The sequence below is a fragment of the Limulus polyphemus genome, unplaced genomic scaffold (genome assembly GCF_000517525.1).
Source record: "Limulus polyphemus unplaced genomic scaffold, Limulus_polyphemus-2.1.2 Scaffold830, whole genome shotgun sequence".
Lineage (NCBI taxonomy): Eukaryota > Metazoa > Arthropoda > Merostomata > Xiphosura > Limulidae > Limulus > Limulus polyphemus.
Window position 1 is genome coordinate 290611 of NW_013666440.1, and position 6126 is coordinate 296736.

Genomic DNA, 6126 nt, shown 5'->3' on the forward strand with positions numbered 1-6126 from the left:
TATTGATGAATTATTGAAATTTTAAATAAAAGAACTAGGTAGACGCAAAGACAGAATGTTTGTTTGTTTTGAATTCAGCAGTGTAAGACTAGATAGCAGGCAGTTAGTCATCACCACCACTTGGGCTACTCTTTTACCAACGAATAGTGGGATTGACCATCACATTATAACGCACCCACGGCTGAAAGGGCGAGCATGTTTGGTGTGATGGGGATTCGAACCCGCGATCCTCATATTGCGAACCGAGCGCTCTAACCACCTGGCCATGCCGGGAATGACGAAATTGAGAAATATTCATTACATTTGAATAGTTTCATACTTTTTTGAAGTTTCATGAAATCTCTTGACTTTTTGCGACAGATTAAAATTTTCCAACTCCCCCTTTGCATAAAACTTGAAATAAACTCCAAAAATCTGTAAACCGCATTAGTATGATAACACTAAAATATGAATCACCTACATAACAAACAGAAAAATATAATATATTAAAGAAAATGTGAAAGATTGTTGGGTTTGACGATGCCCCAGACTTTTTTTTGTTTGTTTGTTTTTAATTATGCACAAAGTTGCACAAGGGCTAACTGTGCTCTGTCCACCACGGGTATCGAAACCCGGTTTCTAGCATTGTAAGTCCGCAGACAGCCCCACACTATTGATTGATAAATAACAAAACTGTTGAACATATCTTTCAATTTAAATAAAACTAAATTTCAAAATGTATATTGAAACAATGGCGGAGCGGCCGTCCACTAACAAAACCAAAACTGGAAGAACCATAGAGAAACCAATAATTTAGAAGAAATTCTGGATAAAAAATAAAACAAGATAAAACTAGCAACGGACTTTCGATATACTATTAAATAACAACGTCATTCGAAACATTGATATTTTTAATGAATAAGCAATAGTCACTATTATTTGGATAACAGATTACGCTCCACGATTTAAAACCAACTTTTCATGTTTGTTTGTAATTAAGCACAAAGCTACACAATGGGCTATCTGTGCTCTGCCCACCACGGGTATCGAAACCCTGATTCTAGCGTTGTAAGTCCGCAGACGTACCGCTGTGCTACTGTGGGGCCCAACTTTTCTTGATCTAGTTTGAACGAAAAGTCATTGCTTGCTAATTTACGTTGTCTTAATAATAACGAATAATCAGCTACATGATAATTATGATTAATGCAAAAGAATCTTACTTACGTTTTCTCCACGATTTTCAGAGTGTGTCCTCCACCAATGTCACTGAGTAAATGTTAAATATGTGTCTGCTTGGCTAGAGCTAGTATAGTAGCACTGACTTCGACCTTAGAGCCCCCAGTGGCACAGCGGTATGTCTACGGACTTACAACGCTAGAATCATTGTTTTGATACCCGTGGTGGGCAGAGCACATATAGCCCATTGTGTAGCTTTGTGCTTAATTACAAACAAACAAACAATCGGTCTTAGATTTCGTTTAATCTCTTAATTATCATAATACCATTACAAAAAATATTTTTTGAGCATAATATGTATTACATATAAATTGGTAATCACAGTACGGAACGCAAAATTTCAAGTATATTCGCTGGAATTTATGTTGGCTCTCACCTACAGGGCGTGGGGGCTAGGACATTATTAATTTGATGGTACAGTTGATGACTTTCGACATGAAACATACATGTATAAACACCTACAACTTATGTAGAGTGTAGTAAGTTGGTCAGTAGCGCAAACTAGCATTGGAATTAGAGACAAGCCAATCAGGTTATCAAGCCATATCAGCCTATTGTAGTACCGGCCAAGGCAGCACTGCGGCCCATCAGCATTTTGCCCGGTGTCCCGGCGGCCCAATCCGTCCCTGGAGAGCACACTCCATTACTCACTGAAATGTAACAGTTTCACTATATAATCCAAATGGTAAAACAACCACAATATATTTTTGAAGTAAAAGTTGTCTTCTGTTTACTTTCTTCATCATCTTGTACTTGCCAATTTCTGCTCTTAAAATCCAATGTTTCAAGCCATTTTGATTCAGACAGAGCATCAAAAGTAGAGTCAATCCTTGATAGTGGGTAGAATTCTTTTTCATTCAACTTACAGTAATCCGCACAGAACCTTGTGGATCCATCTTACCTCTTCACAATTACAATAGGTGATACTCGAGGACTAGTACTCAGTTCTACCATTCTTTGTTTCTTTATGGCTTCTATCTCCTTGAAAACCTCAGCCTGTTATACAAGTGGGAATTGTTGGGATCTGACTAACTGACCTATTTGGGATGCATCTCCAGTATCAATCTTATGAGATATTTTATTTGTTCAGCCAAAGTCATGAGGTCCACTGAAGAAGACGTATTGGTGTTCCGTGAGCCTGTCATGTGATCTGTGACATTGATCAGCCGTATTACCTCCACTGTTCTGATTATACAGTTCTTGTGAGGTGATAAACTGCCCTTATATGAGGATTTCACATCAGACTTTCTACTTCTTCTCTCAAAGGTGGTTACTTTTGATGTTGTTTGATACTGAAGTGCTAATTGTACACCTCCACATTTTGACTCGAATTTTATGGTTCAGTATTTCCATGGTGCTGATGAGTGCTTGGTTCTATTACAGCGCAGTCTCTAGATGTAAATTTATTTCTAATAAGTCTTGGTATCAGTATTTCACTTCTTGGTGGTACAGTGATTGCCTTCCTTGTTTTCACTGCAGGTTCAACCTCTAGTGTAGTAACTGTTATCTAGTGCACAACACTTTCCTGATCACAGAAAGTGAAGCTATACGAAGCTAGTCTAGTCTCGCATATATATCTCTGCTTGAAGTCCATTCCCAATGTGCAATCTTCCTTATTGCCAATCACCCATACGTGATGAGGTATGGAGAAGCCTCCTACAGTACAGGTAACTTCCAGCTTCTCTCTTGCTGGAACTTTATGCCCACTTGTTGTTTGCATCATACCACTTTCTTTTATCATTGTTGGAGGAAATGTTCCACATTTCATTATCTAATTGGGTGGAACTGTTGTACTGTAAAATCATTGTCACTCAACACACTGCAAGGCTTCCCACCAATAAACTCGTAGACTGGTTTCTTTAAATAATGAACTTAACTTGCTTAGGGCAGATGGGGTATTTTCAGCTGAACCTTGCCCCATAAGTCCAGCTAATTTATCTTTCCTGGTGTCTAGTTAGTCTTTTGTTGTTCTTTTAATTTGGTTGGGCTCGAAGACTCATCTTTTTGGTATTAACAAATGTTGATTCCACAAAGTCTTGCCTGTAATGAAAATGTTTTTCACATCTATAACAGTTCCCTGTTTTGGTACCCTTTGGAAGGGGTTCTTATTCCATATAGGCTTTAATATATAGATCCTTGCGACATGTCCTTTCAAGTTACATCCATTGCCTTGTGGTTCATTTCTTCTATTCTGTGTAACTAGCTGTCTAACTAACTGTAGAATTTCCTTTAAAGATGTACTCCTACTTTGCTTTAATCTAACTCTCAAATCCTTGTCTGTTATGGCACCTATAAACTGGCCACGTGGCGACAAGATCCTCATTTCATGCTCTTAAAGTAGTTGGGCAAGCCTTACCAAATCTTCCACAAGTTCCACTAAGATTTCGTCTTTCTTCCATGTGCTGTTACGAACCTGTTGAATAAAGCAGCTAGCATTGTTGTTATGGTTCTCAGCTATAAGGTTACTTAATATCATTAAAGCTGATCTTTTTAACTGGACAGCAAGATCAATAGATTGTTGTTCACTATTCCACCTATTCACTTTGAAAATGATTTCGAACTGAGCCAGATATTCTTCCCACGGTAACTTTCCATCATAGTCAGTGGTTTCTCAATTGGGCAATGTTGTTGAAATGGCTAGCTAAATTTTGGAATTGGATTTGTTAATAGCATGGCTGGAGTAATACAGAACGATCCTGCAGTAACAGATGGTACAACAATTGTGGTAACAGGTGCAAAATAATAGGTTCTCCTATTCCATATTCATTAGTAAATGGTGTTTTAAGTTGGAATTCGTAGGCAGATGCAGGAGGAAGTGTTTCTGCTTTGATATTTACATTTATCAGTTCTTTTTCCAAATGTATTATGCTGTCATTGCTGTTCTTTTTTACCTCATTGATATTGTTGTTATAACCTTTCTGTACCTCATCAATTTTGTTTTACAGCCTTTCTGTACTTCACTGTTGTCTTTCCGTGCTTCTTCAGTCTCGTTGTAATCCTTCTGTACATCTTGGATCTTGTTTCAGATTTATATTTGTTCTTAATTCTTCTTTAAATATTATGTCTCTTTCTTATAACTCCTGTCCTAACTTCCCGTCTCTTACTTCTTGATATTCTTTTAATTTTCTTATTGATATACTTTTATCTCTCTATTTCGTTCTTCTCATTTTCTATCTATTTGTTATTGACCCTTTTTAAAAATTTCCTGTCTCTTTCTTCTAGATCTTATTTTAATTTTCTATTTCTCTCTCTTCTTGATTTTCTTTTTATTGTTTCATGAACTCCAGTAAATTTCTAATATCGCCTCATGAGGTCATTTTCAAAGTTGAAGTTTACTCTAGGTTCTATTTTATTTTCACTAAAATATTCCCACTTCTGATACAAGTGGTGTAATGTGTTCTATTTTGGCGTTGGTTCTTTTAGATTATTTGTTAAAGATAAGGCCAAGTCCAATTCACATAACGATAATAAATTAGATTATTTCTTCCATAACATTTGCTACAGACTACTTTTACTTGTACACAGTTCTGGGCCTATAAAATTTCCGCTTTCAACAGAAATTCTTTGCTAACCGACTGATTAAACTAATAGACTACAAACAATGAATATATAAGATCACTCGATAATTTTTCTGAATTCTCATTCACTACTCAAATGAACTCAACTAACTAACTGCTTACTCGTATTTATACGGTTGTATCCATGTTTAGCTATTAGACGAAATTACCAAGTTGACATCATTGTCATTGTGAACTTTCTAGGTATTCTAGGGCCATTGTTATGAACTTACTTGATCTTAACACCATGCGACTTCTAGCTAATATCTAAATTAAAATATAGTTTACAACAATTCTAATTATGTAAAGTGGTGTTGGAATACAATCACCCTTTGTTTTAATAAAGTACAAGTTATGGTGATAAAATTACCTTTCATTCGAATAACGTACAAACTGCGGGGATGAAGTTTACTTTGCTCTATAGAAAACGTACAAACTGCGGGGATGAAGTTTACTTTGCTCTATAGAAAACGTACAAACTGCGGGGATGAAGTTTACTTTGCTCTATAGAAAATTTGTACGTTTTCTATAGAGCAAAGTAAACTTCATCCCCGCAGTTTGTACGCTGCGGGGATGAAGTTTACTTTGCTCTATAGAAAATTACAAATTGTGGGGATAAAGTTGCTTTGCATTCTAATAAAGTAAACTTAACACTTTTAGTTTGTTTGCAGTTAAGCACAAAGCTACACAATGGGCTATCTATGCTCTGCCCATCACGGGTATCGAAACCCGGTTTCTAGCGTTGTAAGTCCGCAGACATGCCGCTGTGCCACAGGGGAGCGAGGATGAAGTAAGTTGGTGTCGAGACATGCGAAGTGCCTTTTAAGACCTTTGATCGGTTTTAGAATACAAAATTGAATTGTGTACTAAACAACGTTGATCGTTTGAATATTTTAATATATTATAAATATTTCCACAAGTTCCTTGAGCGTTAACTTTTTAATATTATACTACAGGATATCCACTTATGTTTTATCTATAGTGCAAGTGCTCTATTTTAAATTAAAGTTGAACAAACGTTGAAAAAATGTTTGTTAAAAGAGTTGTCTATTTTTCTGTGTCTGTGTAGGCATGCTTCACCTAGTGGTTAGCGTGAGCGGGCTATGAATCTGAGGGATAATATTTTACGTCCCGTTGCAGCAAAAATGAGCTCCGTAGTTTGAGGCTGTTAGTACGGTGTAAGAGTAATGATCAACTCATGTCATCCCTCTAGTTTTAGGGACGGCTGTAAAAGCCCTTTGTATAGTTTTTCGCTAAAATTACTAAAAAAAAAAAAAATTTAATCAAACAGTAGCCATTTTTAAACTTTACACATACAATTTATAATTCTACGGTTACTTATGTTATGTGTATG

At 36.4% G+C, this 6126-nt stretch overlaps 1 protein-coding gene across 3 annotated transcripts in view; it reads left to right on the top strand.

The window, feature by feature from the left end:
- The window catches only part of LOC106460762 (regulating synaptic membrane exocytosis protein 1-like), a 146478-nt gene that overhangs the window by 35657 nt on the left and 104695 nt on the right, over nt 1-6126 (top strand). The gene's annotated exons all lie outside the window — the stretch shown is intronic.